Source organism: Aedes aegypti, unplaced genomic scaffold, assembly GCF_002204515.2.
Source record: "Aedes aegypti strain LVP_AGWG unplaced genomic scaffold, AaegL5.0 Primary Assembly AGWG_AaegL5_hic_scaff_1179_PBJ_arrow, whole genome shotgun sequence".
Taxonomy (NCBI): domain Eukaryota; kingdom Metazoa; phylum Arthropoda; class Insecta; order Diptera; family Culicidae; genus Aedes; species Aedes aegypti.
In genome coordinates, this window is record NW_018734600.1 from 35,147 (window position 1) to 50,707 (window position 15,561).

The window sequence follows — 15,561 nt, forward strand, 5'->3', positions numbered from 1 at the left end:
TCGAATAAGTTCTTGGTAAAATCTTTGAAGAAATCCTTCAAGGAAATACTGGCAGCATCCAAAGAAGTTTTCAAAAAAATCTCAGACATATTTCCTGGATTATATCCCAAGAGGAACCTTGAGAATTTTAAATAAACTTGTGGAGAAATCTTGAGGGAATCGATGGACAATTCCTTAAAAAATCTCAGCAGGATTTCATGAGGAATCCTAGTTTAGTACTCTGAAAGAATTCCATTTGAGTTTTGGAGCGATCCCTGTGCGAATTCGTTGAGATATTTCTGGAAAATGTCTGAACTATGTCTAGGTGTAATCTTTGAAGGAACTACTGAAATACTCGGAGGAGCTTTTGGAAAAAAAACTGTATTATTTCGTGGTGGAATATTCCTACACAAATTCGTTGAGAAATAGCCTTTAAGAAATCCTTTAAGGAGTTACTGTAAAAAATTAAGGCATTCTTGTGAGAAACAGCAGGAGGAATCTTAAAGGAATCCTTTTGAGAATTCTTGGAAGTATCTCTCGAGGAATCATCATTGGAAGAACTTGTGGAAGATATCTGACATATTTGTTGGTGATTTTTTTAAGAAATCATTGAAGGAGTTATTGCATTCTCTAGGCGAGTTTTCTAAAAAAAATCTCTGTACTGTTGCCTCCATAATGTCTTTTGAGAAATTCTTTGACAAAACCTTGGAGAAATGCATTTTTACACACCAAACTTTTTTCGCTGAAATCATCTATATTTTCCTGAAATTTTCCGAGTTGATATTTACAGCAAATCTAATGGCTGAGTAGAAAGCTGTTGATTTTTCAGCGATTTTGCATCATTTAACTTTTGATTCTTGGTCGCATTCACGGCATCTAATAATATTCCATCACGATCGACCTCCACAGAAGTCCGCCCAGCTTCCGATAAAATCTAGCGAACTCTATGTCAAAGCTTGTCCACGTCAAGCAGCACACGAACAGCAAAAGCGTGCTCGCAAGACAAGCTCTGTGTTGTTGACGCCATAGCCATCACTGCACCACCGCACCGCCTTGTTGTCAAGCTGTTATCTATTGACCTGAATGTCGAAGCATGGTACCCACCTCTAAGATAATTCGATGATAATATATTCAAAATCGATAATTGTTGCAAAATTGAGCGAGGGTGGCCCTCATGATTGCCGGTGTGGTAAAAGTAGTGCAACAATCAACCACGTGTTTCACGGTAAGGACAGAGCTTCCGGTGGACGTCGTCGTCATTATCGTCATCGATCAGTTATGATTTAGAACCGGTTGTACTTGAGGGCATGTTATATTTATTCGTACGTATGTAGTCATTTTATTACAATCGTTGAAGAATCGTGTGTCTGTCTCAGAAAAAATGGAGAAGGTGTGAGTACCCGTTGGTTGCTAGTACACGGCTAGACGTAATTTTCCGTTTTAGGGTTGAAGTGAACCTGTCTTTAAGGGTTGAAACCGGTTGCAGTGCAATGGCAAAGCTAGAGCATTAACCCTTGAATGACCAGCGTTCAATTTTGAGGACAGATACACTGAGTACCCAGCGTGCTCAAATGAGGACAGTACTTATTGGCAATCAAATGTGAGGATAAGTTGCGAAAGTTTTGCAAATTGGCTTGAATTGCCAAAATCTTTTCAGTGAAATGATTGTGATGATTTTTATTCCAAAGATATCGCTAGTAACTTCGGCTGGGATGCACTAATCACCATTCTATTCTACCAACAGCGATATGTTTTGTCAAAGCTGGACTCCAGACTTTTTTTTGGACCTTTTGTAGTAAGCATGTACGTATAATGCTATCGATTTTTGCGAGCGTGTAGATTTGAACGCGAACTAATATGTATACTTACGCGACATAATCCTGGATATCAAACTAGATTTGACAGCTGCTGCAAATTGGCCCGACTTACTTTGTACGAATATACGGTACAAAACCAAACGTACATATCTTTTTCTTTATATACTGTCCTCACTGGGACAGAGTCTGCTTCTCAGCTTAGTGTTCAATTAGCACTTTCACAGTTATCATCTGAGAGCTTTCTTTGCCAAAGTTCTCTTTTTCGCATTCGTATATAGCGTGGCAGGTACGATGATACTCTATGCCCAGGGTAGTAAAGGAAATTCCCAATACGATCCTGGACCGACCGGGAATCGAACCCAGACACGTTCAGCATGGCTTTGTTTTGTAGCTGCGGACTCAAACCACTTGGCTAAGGAATGACGAAGTTTGTCTAAATAAACGACTTTTGTTTGTACACTGTTATGTGACTTCTGGTCGTCTGGGTTGGGCTTTGATGGGTTAAAATCCGCCAACAATGCACAAGGAGTGGTTGTCTACGACTGGGGCGGCTTGTCTGTAATTATTATGTAATTGGAAGTCAAAAGTGGTGCACTAGAAACAGAAATAAAAAAAAAATATCGGTAGTATCCAACGAGAAATACGAGCTGACCAAGAAATTACAGTCAGCAGAAGCCCATTGATTGTCATGTTTCTGTATGGTCATTACGGTTATGTTTCCAGTAGCACTTTCCCGAGGGGAACTCACTAGTGTGAGTGCTGTTCATTTTTTCCTCCTGATCCCGAAACTCATCTCACGTGCTCACCGATAATTGACGTAGAATCAAAACAATAGCTTTATAATGATTATTAGCGACTAATTAAAATTCGCCTTTTTCGAGCGCAACAACAAACGGAACGACCCGGTTAAATTGGTCACGACGCCGATGGTTCCTTAAAAGGTGATGGGAATGCGTGCTTCGACAACTTGTTCAGCACGCTCCGAAGCTGGTCCTGTACTACACTATGTGGACGGAACGTGCCAATCGAGAACGGCAGATTAAATTGCAATTAGCGGAGGCGTTTGCAATTATATCGTTCGCTTCGGAATAAAGACACCACACAGCTCTGGATCGTCGACTGCAATGCCTCAGCTGCACGCTTTTGAAGCTTCCACTTGGTGCTGAGTTCACGAGTCACATGGCTCGTGGACGCCCACACCTTGCGATTGGCTGGTGAACGGTATCAAGGTAGCAACAAACCGACGTCAAGTAAAACGTCTTGTAGTACAAGATTACCTCACAAATTTGGGAGCAGCAATGCGAAAGAAGGAGCAGCGACCACTAGTCGCGACAATCAGTCATCGCACAATTACTCGCTAATGAATGGGAAATTATTGGTTATGATTAATAATAACTAGACTCTAAGTGAGTCTCCTAAAAGTCGGTGAACTGCACTTTGCTGATGCCTTTTGGCGACAGATTGAGGATCATTAAATAGCTATACACTATAGCTTTGTACACTAAACAGTTATCCATCAGTCTATGAATCATTATATGATGATTGTATCACATAAATATTCGGGGGACTATCCTTCATTTCTTAGACAAGACTAACTATTACAATCGAGAATAGTGTTCGGAGGCCCTAGACAACAACGGATTGTGCATCCATCTACGATTGATTTGGTCTTAACCGACTCTAATCATCTTTGTAGCCAACTGATTACTTATGCTTATTTTGATTCTGATCATGTCCCTGTTACATTTCAAATATCCCATGAAGCGATTCTCAATCCTATCAGCTCCACTTTTAATTATTTTCGAGCCAACTGAAATATATATGAAACATATATTGACTATAATCTTGATGTTAACATTTCATGACAAACTAAACTTGATATTGACAATGCTCTTGAAACTTTAACAAATTCCATTGTTGAAGCCAGGAGCATTGCAAAATTTGAATTCGTGATTATAGACGATGATAAACTCTTGATCCGTCTAAAAACGTGAGGAGAAGGCAATTTCAACGCACTCGCGATTCTGCTATGAAAACTATATGGCAGGATTTGCAGAAAGAAATCAAGAAAAAAAATTTTGAATATAAGATTTCTCATTTGGACCCTGGCTCTAAGCCCTTTTGGAAATTATCTAAAATTTTGAAAAAACCTCAGAAGCCAGGCATTGAAAGAGGAAAACAAATTATTACTAACCAATTGCGAAAAAGCTCAAAAACTTGCTATGCAATTTGAAAGCGCGCACAATTTCAATTTAAGACTTACTAGTCCAATTGAAAATCAAGTTACTCAGGACTTCGCAAATATTCTCAATCAAGAGAACGTTTTCGAAAATGCCTGTGAAACTGATTTGGAAGAAGTGAGAACTATTATTAAAAAATTCAAAAATATGAAAGCTCTTGGCGATGATTGAATTTTCTACATGCTCATCAAGAAACTTCCAGAAAGTAGCTTATCATTTTTAGTGTACATATTTAACAAATGTTTTCAATAAGCATATTTTCCTGACAAATGGAAAAATGCTAAGGTTGTTCCAATTTTAAAACCAGACAAAAATCCTTCAGAAGCTTCTAGCTATCGTCCAATCAGTTTGCTTTCCTCCATCAGTAAACTTTTTGAAAAGGTCATTTTGAACAGAATGATGGTCCACATCAACGAAAATTAAATTTTTGCCAATGAACAGTTCGGGTTCCGCCATGGACATTCGACCACTCATCAACTTTTACGTGTAACAAATTTGATCCGTTCTAACAAATCTGAAGGCTATTCTACTGGTCTTACTCTTCTAGACATAGAAAAAGTATTCGACAGCGTTTGGCATGAACATCATTCATACTAGATAAGAATTTAACGTTCAAAAATCACATTGAGGGCATTCAAGCCAAATGTAACAAATATGTAAAATGTATCTATCCCCTTATAAGCATAAGCATAAGCATAATAATAAGCATTGAGCATAAGCATAAGCATTGATGACCGTACAATTCATAGTTGCTACTTCGTGATTGACCAGAATAGTCGAAGTTGCACAAGGAACCAATAGATGTAGCTTGGGAGTAGCTCTCCATCTTCAATGTACACTTTCGAGAACTCCAGACATTGAAACGTCAATAACGGCGCCGGCCACGTCCTTACGGTCATCGGGAAGGGAAGGAATGTTAGTATGACATCCATTGTTTCTAGAGACCGAGATCACCTCTGCATCTCCATGGTTGTCACGGGAAGGAATTTTGTTAGTGTGGAGGGATCATAGCTGCATGATCAGCATTCACCTTGGTAAGTGATGCGATTCATGCAACCTCAGTTCAAAACATCACCTATCAATACTCTAACCATTCAAAGTTTTTTTTTATAATGATAAAATCAAATAAAAGGGAAGGTTTGGGATTTTCAATGTCAATGTACAAGAGTCTATGTCGACACTTACTATGACGAACTGTTCATATTTTGTTAAATCAATTTATTTAAGTAATATTTTCATCATTGTCTTGATAAAAATAATAAGCTAAGTTTTTTTTAAAATATATTGTACATTTAAAATGAAAGCATGAAACGAATTCACCAAATTGATCATCCGTCCTTGATTGAGTAGCACTTAAATCAGCGTGATCATTTCATAATAACAAAATATCACTCCGGCGACGCGAAAACGTGAACTCTATTTGCACTCAGAACGCGCGCAAACCAATACAAGAAAAGAAAAATCGACGAAGGCACAAAAAAAACGAATTTTCTGGTGAAGATGAAACGAAGCCAACACTCAAACCTTCAAGAGCACAAATCTAGATAACCAGACAGTGGTTCAAGCTAAAAACTTAATCGATTGGTCACCACCAGCGAGTGACCAATCGATCAAGTCCCCAGCTCGATCCGCTGTCCGACTCTCCAGATTCGCGCTCCCGAAAATCTAATTTTCGGCGTCGATGCATCTTCACCTTCTGCTTGGGCTTTAACAAACCACTGCCCAGCATAACGCGTGCAGAATAATCCGTTTTATTTCCGCTATAAGCACTTTTTATCAAAAACCAGCCGAATTCAATAATTTGCGGAGACAATAAAAACGTGACAGATAAATTTTTAACACACCCGTTCGCGCGCGCTGCCTACTGCGATCTCTCCGTAAAATGCCTCTATCCCTTATTTATAGAAAATCAAAACTTTGTCTTAAGAACAAGCTGTTGATATTCAAACAAATTTTCAGACCAGACATGTTGTATGCTGTACCAATATGGACTAGCTGTTGTAATTTTAGGAAGAAAGCTCTGCAGATAATTCGAAATAAAATTTTGAAAATGATTCTGAGGCTTTCTCCCTGATAGACTACCAATGAGTTACATAGAATATCCAAAAATCGTTACAATCTCCTATTGCCAGGTTAAGTTAGCTTAAGTAAATTGAAAGCGTTTTTTTCTCATATAAGCAGGTAAAATCAACTCACCTGTAAAAAACCGAACTGCTACGGCAAATGAAATGCAATATGTTGTTAACAAAATGTTAATAAAACCTTAAATTTGTTTTTCCAAATTAGGATGATAGTGTTATCTAACACAGAACAGCTAGATATAAGAAATGAATGTAATATTTGAAATTATACTAATAAAGAATTAAAAAAAAGTGAATCAGTGATGTGACTTTTGTGCCGTTTGTGGGGATCCAGCTTTTTATGCTGCACTTTGGCTGCCGTAGTGTATAACTTATAGACGGCATATAATTTTAACAAATCCGGTGAGTTTGTTCCATGTTTCTATAAATTACATTACTATATAAATCAGGCATTTCGTTATAAGTTGGTTTTCACGGAACTATGTATGTCGTCGTCACGCGATTTTTATCTGTTTTTTTGTGCTGGTTTTGGGGATTGACATTCTTGTTCGGTTTGCGCGTGCGATCGGATAATTGTTGGATAACTGATGGTGCGACGTCATTTGTTCACCGATTTGTGTCCGCGTAATCAATGCGTGTTTTTTTTTCTTCAGTGATCTTATGACCCTGGAGGGACCAGTTCTGCTTAATTTTTATTTCTGAGCAGAAAAATAGACCTCAATCATCCTAACCAACGAAGCGAGTAGTGCTATGCAAAATCTGATTATTAATATGATTAATAAAACATGCATTTTTATTTGATTGTCGGCTTTCAAAAGATTAATTATACAACACATAGGGTAAGTGTTCCCTTAGTTGTGGGTGTTCCCATAGTTGCGGTAGTGCCGTTTTCACTGATTTTATTGCATTAGCCACAGAACCGACACTGCTAATCGATATATTGGATTGTTGATACACGGAATAGTTGAAAAGAGCGTTGAAATTGCTATAAAACTGGTGAAATATCACTAAATTTGCTAAAACTTTTCTTGCTTGTATCAATAGTTGCGGTAAAGTGTTCCTATAGTGGAGGATCCCATAAGAAAACAACGGATATCACAACTATAAGAACACAAATTTAAAATATACCGCCACTAAAGGAACAGTGTACCAATAGTGGAGGTATTATTTTTCACTGACATGCCGTGGAATACTACGATGAAATCATTTTTCTCATTAAGTCATTGGTCGTTACTTCCCGTTACAACATCAACATGTGCATTAGAGTGATGCAAATTTTAAAATTTTAGCTCCCCTATGCTTAAACGATTTTAATTATCGTATATAGCATCCTCCTAAACTTTGAAGTGATTCGGAAGAAACTGGACTGTGCACACGCCATTTGAAGTTTATATGGAGATTACTATGAAAAACGCCAATCTCTTGTGTTCAGCCCTCTATCTCTTCGTCATAATATTTTATGAAAAAGTAAACACACTCATCTCATGTGAAAACTTCCCAGCTCAAACTTTGTCGAAGACCACTTTTTGATTGGAAGTCAGGATAAATTGTTATTTATCATCATAAAGTTGGTTTGCATGTAGCATGCTCCACCAACTGTTCGGCAGACAACAGTGGTGCTCCTGGCGGAAGAATAGATCCAGTAGTAATCCAGGCTACTATGTTCTACAGCAAAAAAGCACTGTTGCTATTGAAGTAATTGAATGACCATATCAGCATGATATAGACTTTGTTATCAATAATAAAAAAAATTATCCTTACGTTCCATCAAAATGTGGTCTTCAGCAAAGTTGTAGCTGGGAAGTTTTCACATGAGATGTGTGTGTTCACTTTTCCATAAAATATTATGACGAAGAGATAGAGGGCTGAACACAAAAGATTGGCGTTTTCCATAGTAATCTCCAAATAAACTTCAAATGGCGTGTGCACAGTAAAATTTCTTCCGAATCAGTTAAAATTTTGGAAGGATCACTTTCATCATAATTGATATCGTTTGAGCATAGGGGAGCAAAAACTTCAAAATTTGCATCAGTCATTATTTACACTTCTTGCATTAAGGCGGTTAAATGAAGTTCAATCGTGCTTAGTACCTCCACTATTGGTACATCTACTCTATACCACAAATACTCTGGGTCCATCGCCAGCTTTTCAGACGAATCTTGACTTGATCTTATACCCATCCCAACCTCCCCCAGTCAACATTTTGGTTTGTATAACTTTTGTTATACATCATTCTATATGAATCAATTCAATCGTATAGAATGCATGAAAAGGCTATATACCTACCAAAGTGGAGGCTATATACGTACTTGGTACGACTTTTTCAGACTTTCTGCGATCAGAAATACGATGCCACAAAATTTGAATGAAAATAAAAAAAAAGTTTCCCAGCAAGCCTTGAACTCGGGCCCTCTGGATTGGGAAATGAGAACCTTACCACTGAACCACCAAGGGTAACAGTGGTGATTATTTGCCAATATTATTGCATGTTTCAAGTTCAACGACACTTGCTATGCTGTTCTTTGAGGCGCATAGTCAGCGGACACCAAGTTTAGGTGTCAATTTTTGCTAAGTTATTGCGATTTTATACGATGCTTTTTGGATTGATATATGATCTGTCAGTTTATACAACTTAACGCTATTCTATGTTGCACTATTTACGACTTGTTTTGTTGTCAACACAGATTGTCGTTTATGAATCGTATTGGGGATTCATATACAACTTGTGTTGACACTGATAGCGCCTAATATAGCATCTTGTGCGATAAAGCGTGGTTGTTACTAGATACGACATATTATTTGTTGCATGCTAATATATAACCTTGTATTATATTATAACTTCAAAATATTTTGTAAGTGTAAGTGAGGCGGCGCCCAATTTTCAATAGTTTATTGTCAATAATCAATAGTTTTTTCATTCAAGTAAAATTTTGCATAAATTTCCGAAGGATTGGTGGGAAAATATTGAAAATCGATCGATAAATGGCTGAGTTATTAGCGTTCAAAACCTAACATAATTTTGTGACGGTCGCCAAATTTTAGATTTTCAGTTGTCATATTTGTTATATGACATATATTGCCGTAAGACGTAGTTAACGTCAAAAATCTCCATCAAATCTGTGCTCACCAAACGTTTTCTATAGCTAAGCTGTATAAAAATCTATTTTTTATGAGTGTGCTGCCTTGATGTGCATTAGTTACAGCTTCACAGTTTTTGCAAAAAGTTTTCTTAGTTATTCATTTGTGAGATTACTGTTGTAATTGCCTTTGAACTGTGACCACAATTTACAACAGTTCATCGATTCTGCCATTCAACCAAAACACAAAGCAGCAGCAGCATCAATACTATCAGGCTTTGCACTGTCAACGGTTCATACACTGCTTGACTGTTTTTGTCTCTCCTCTATGATCGTTTTCGGGCAGCCATCTCGAGGTGAATGATTGAAAAAAATGTTAAATAATTCAATCGCTAATATTTCGCTTGTGTTTTCGACTAATCTCGCATAATCTGGGATAACGCCCTAAAAGCCATTGGTAACCACATGTGTAGCTCGTTGTTTCTGAGAAAATGAATGAACAATCATCGAAACCAACAACACTGGCAGTTAGAGAATGATCCTTTCTTCATAATTGCGTTGTTGAACAACGTGTAACTCCATTCAAATTCATAGAAACAACGAGCTACACACATGGTTACCAATGGCTTTTAGGGCGAGATCAGAAGTTAGGCGAGTAATTGAAATCTATTAGCTCTAACAACAAGAGCACAATCATTCCGTTGCGATATATACAAACAAGTTCAATTTAATGCTGCCTTTATCGAGCAAAAATGCAAAACCCCGAAAACCGCAAAAATCGTGTCACCACTGTGCTCGAGTCATTTCGCATTCGGGTTTGAAAAAACGTTGGGAAGATGAAGATTACAGTTTTGAAGAGCCATGGCATTTTTTTGTTTTGAACGGTCATGGTTTGCTTTGGATTTTGATGGTCATGTAGAAACATGTAAATATCGAGGCGGTAAATGTTCACTACAGTACTTTTCCCATCCCTGGTTATAACACGTAAATTTTCGCGGATCCGATTGCCCAGAAGCTGAAATACAGTTTTTGAGCATGACAAATTCATATGGAATTTAGCCAATACCTAGAAATATATACTGTATAGACATATTTCCTAAGTTCCGATCTCTCCTTGAAGATCAAAATCTCACATATTTCGCTCGACGGCTCCCTGTATGGTGAGCCTGTATTGCAGGCCAAGCATCAAATTTAATTCATCGCACAATTAATGAGGTTACGGTTATCAATTATAGCCAATTAAATCTTGTTTACCAGCCAGCCGCACACTCGATAATCGTATCGTGTGCACGGGTCGATTCAAATTTGTATGTAGATATTCTACCGTCGTCAGGTCGGACCACTTCGGAAAAGCACGCTGGCTGCTGCCAAGTCACTTGCCGAACGAAGTTCAAGTGAAGGTGACTTGAGTCGGGTGATTAAACGTCAAAAAGGGTGATAAAATAAAACTGCACAAACTCGGCTTTTTTTCCTTCCTTCGATTCGATTAAGTTAGGGTAGCCAAATAACCAAGCGTTTAAAAAAGGGATACACTCATGGTGGTAAGCTCCATGGAGGATGATACGCCAATCGAGTATTATCCTCGATTTTACTAAGCATCAATCGATATTATCTTCGATTTTAATCCCGGTATTAACTTTAGTGCGCCGATTTTGGTGTACTAAGGAAAATCCGAGATTAACGAAAATGTGGCTACGTGCTTGATTTTGAGTACACGCACACTAGTGTAGCCATGAAAACAAACGTCAAACGAATAAAGCAAAGCAAAACAAAACAGTTTGGTGATTGAAGATGTTCCCCGTAAATTTTCTCCTGGTATTTTGCAGTCAAAAGGTTGGTAGATTAATATATACTATTTAAATTCGAAGTATAACTCGATTTTCTGGTTTATTTTGCAGATGAAATATGAACGATCGCTAAAACCGGAACATCGAATCCGTGTGGAAAATCCATCGATAACCCATAGCCCCGATCACCCACTCCGGCAACTTGCAGAGGCAACGTCATCTGACTGTCAAGGTGGCCCGTTTACGACAGAATTTGCTTCGTGCGACCAAGTTTGATATAAAAAAAACATGCGTATGATGCTTATTCGTGATCGCCCCCAGGTTCGCAAGGTGATGCAGTTGTTCCGACTACGCCAGGCTAACAACGCCACATTCATGAAGTCGAAATATACCACCAAGAACATGTAGCGCATTGCCAAGCCGTATCCCTTACGAATACCCGATGCTGAAATCGGTCCACCACCGCAGATAAAAAGCGCGGATTCGCCAAGCACCGAAAAAGCTGCATTCTGATCACCTACAGTTTAGTGTTTGAGCGTAAGTTGCGCACCGGCTACAAGATGCAATGCGTCGTGAACCTGGTGTACCAGATCTACGCTTCCGGACTCCCATTCCGCAAGTGCAACAACTTCATGTGGCCGTTCAAGTTCAACACCCCAAGAGGTAGATGGCGCAAAAAACAAAACCACTAGGGAAAGGCGGGGCAGTATGGTCCTACGGGGCCATATAAGCCACCTTTTATTTGAGCTTAAAAGATGATTTAAAATCCGAATCTTAGGGCCGTGTAAAGTATGCTATCTCGTAAACGGAAGATAAGGAGGTCCTTTCTTTAGTTGAATATTTACATGTGTTTCGAGAATAAAGGCAAATTCTGACTAAACAGGTCACATTCAAATGAAACGTTATGATTTTAATAAAAAGGTATTTAATAAGATCCCTGGCCACGATCACAGGGTTTGACGGTGCCAAAGAAGGTGCACCATAATAATACCCGTCTGTGAAACATATCACCTTCCCAATACTTTGGCACATTTCTAACGGTTCATGATTTATCATGAAACGGCTGTATTCAGGCGGAGGATCTGTTAATATGTTTCGGCATATTATCAGGCCCTCTTCGAACGGAGGGACCGCCAAGGCTCAGTAGTTACTTATAAACTAGTGCTGGTTGTTGATGTTTCAGTCCGTTTACACGAGTTGTAGCATCCTTTGTACTATTATCAGTAATGGTTTAAGTTTCAAAGCCAAATAGTGATCAATCGTTTTATAGTGCAACATAAGAATGAGTGCTTGGTGGAACTGTGCATTATAATAAAAATATATGGTGATGAAAATTTGAAAATGAATTGGAAGTGATTCTGATAGTTTTGATGTGAACTCTTCTAATTTAATAATGGCCATAATACATTGTGCAATCATTTCTCTGAACATAAACTTTATTACCTAGTTCTTCAAACATGCATGATAAAAGTGTTAATAATGACAGCGAGTGCAGAAAAATGGATCGAAGTGATTTTTTTACTGTAACTTTCTTGATCATAGTGCCAAATCGGTAGTTTGAATAGTAATGACTCTACAGCAACAAAAATAATGATACATTTTAATTTCTTAGTAATGCTAACAGATGGTAAATGGTAATAACAATGAATTTATATGAAATGGTGTGATGTGAAAAGTGATATAATGGAAAGTATATCTGAAGTGTATTACGAAAGTTGATGAGTGATAATCGATGATACACGTGATAGTGTCGAAATAAGAGTGGCGATAGTGAGTGATGACATGAAATGGGGAATGAGGACCTTTAATAAACTATTTCGTTCTTCACTTTAACCACTCCAGTAGCATTTCAGACCTTATCATAGTTTGATAGTAGTCTGAACTACTAGACTGCAAAACACGGCAAGGGCTGATTGCTGCTAGGGTACACAGTGACCATTTGAGCAACATTGCTTAGGAACGTCTGTGTGATGAACGCAATAGAGGCTATAAAAGCAAATGCTGTGAAGGAGCTTAGGGCCAGATTAAGATGCAAGTACTACCCCTATCGCTACCGACAAAAAAAAAAGAAATAAAAAATAAAAAGGTATTTAATAAGATACTACAGGACTTAAGAAGAAGATATTATAGGGCTTGTTCCAGGTTACACGAGATTGATTGAAAAAATCGGCATTTTTAAGTTCTTCAGAAATTAACCAAGATAATTTAACAGTGATTTGTTCCTGTATCAATCCTGTAATTTGTCATTAACATTTAATCGAATTCCCTTCGACAAAACCTTTGTCGAGCTCTCCCTGTATTAATAGAGCAACTAGGATTTAGTTCTGAGGAGGTTTTGAAAATTACTCTTTCGAAAGCTGCTTAGCTCATATTTGGCCAAAATATACTTCTTGTTGCAAAGTTTCAGACAATTCGATCGAAAAAAAAACCATTGCTTAGAATCGATAAGTTTTAAACAAATCAATAAATGGTATCCACCTGGGAGGGAGGCACCGATACTACACACGAAGTATAGAACAATGTTTGTTTGAACTGCAAGATAACTCCAACTTGCCAACAAAATCAAGGCAGGCTTGGGGAAAATCGCTAGTTTTCTTTTGTTGTGTATTTCGATTTTTCCTGACAAACATAGAAAAAGGGCCACAGTTTTCTATACGCTGAATATTCATTTTATTGGAAATAGTAAAACGATGCGTTTTGCAATGCTTTATATTCAATCCGATTGAAAGGTGCTCACGTGACATTACTTGCATTGTGTGCATGAATTGATTTCATTCGATTTTTGTCACTTTTGATGAAATGCGAAAATGTGTTTTAATCAGTTACGCGCATTTTCCATGTTAGTCCAATGTTTGAGATCTGGGCTCACAGTGACAGTTCGTGACAGCGAAATCCCGGCTCACTATGACGTACAGAAATTTTGTATTGGTTTCTCCCTCCCAGGTATCCACTAATGGCACGGGTAACTGAAACTTTATTTTTTTAAGCAAACAAGAAACCTCAGTAATTTAAGGGTCATCCATAAATTACATCACACATCTTCAATCCCTCTTCCCCGTATTATCATACTTTCATACTTGTTCACCAGTGTTGTGAAAAACTCAATTTCTCGCAACTCACGCTTGAGATTTTTCATGCGTGAGTTGTCAATCATGCAACTCAGCATCAAAAAATCATGGATGAGTTGGCTCACCTTTTTGACTCATTGTCTTGTATTTCCACAGTTTACTCACACACTGCAATAATTTCTTGATTTCTTGTTAGTCTGGTAAAATTATAGTAATCATTTCTAGCGTAAACAAAAACATTCGGATTTCACGAGTTTTTGCCGGGTTTTGCGACTGAATCATTTTTTACGGTTTGAATTGATTGAGTTGATTTTGCATCAAAATCTCAAGCGTGAGATTTGCGAAGCAGATCTCCAATGAGTTTGCTCTCACGGGAGAGCGTATTGATTGAGATTTTGAGTGAGAGTCTATCAACATTGTTGTTCATTGTTCTAAGTAATTTGTGCGCACAGATGTATAGAGCTTAGTGACATTGAACACACGTAGACTAGCATACGCTCGTCATACACAGTTTGTTTTTGTTTTCCTCAAAGAAACTTGCACACGCTTTCCAGACTCACCAAAATGCATATGGAAATATTACCCAATTTGAACAAATTAAACCCGTTTTTTGCGTGTTTTTCGAGACTGAGTGCATATTGTTTTCCTCTAAGGTTCACAACTACATCTACACTAGGGTACCCATACCATTGGGCGTGAAAACCACTATAGACTAATCTTTTGGGGCTGTGCATAAACCACGTGATATATAGTTTCCCAAGTGTGAAATCCTAATGTGATTCTTGAGATTTTTTTTCCTAAAATCCCTTTAAGAAATTTGTTTTGTTAATTTCTAATTAATTTGCGAAATTTTCTAAAATCCTTAGTGGAATCTTCTGAAAATCCTTCTTGAATACAAATGGAAATCCGTCAAGAAAACTTCTGGACAACCCTCTGGGACTCTTTAAATATACCTCTGAGATTCTTTCGATTCATTCTGAGAATCTTATGAAAGTTGCTCTTAAATAGAACCGGAAATTCCTTTTGAGATTTTTTCGAAAATCTCTTTGAAGTTCTGCTAAATATCCATCTTTTTTATGAGAATGTTTCTGAATTCTTCTGTATGTCTGTGAATTTCCTATAAATCTTGCATGGTTCTTGCGAAATCAGTACTGGGATTCTTTTGGACATCACTGTAAAATACATTCAAAATACATTTGTAATTTTTCCAAAAATCCTCATGGGATTCTTTCAGATTTTTACGAAAATCCTTAAATAATACCTTTAGATGTTCTCCTGAAAATCTTTCAGCTATTTCGCGGTGATTCTCTCGCTAATCGACCTGGGATTCTTCCGAAAATCCTTCTATAATTTCAAATAAATACCCTAAAGAAAGATATTTGAAGAATCCCAGTTTTTTTTTTCCGAAGAATCCCAATGGTAGGTATTTCTGGAAAAATACCAGTACGATTTTCTCAGAAAATTTTACGGAAGAATCTCTGCATATTTTCTTGGAAAATGTCTAGAAAAATA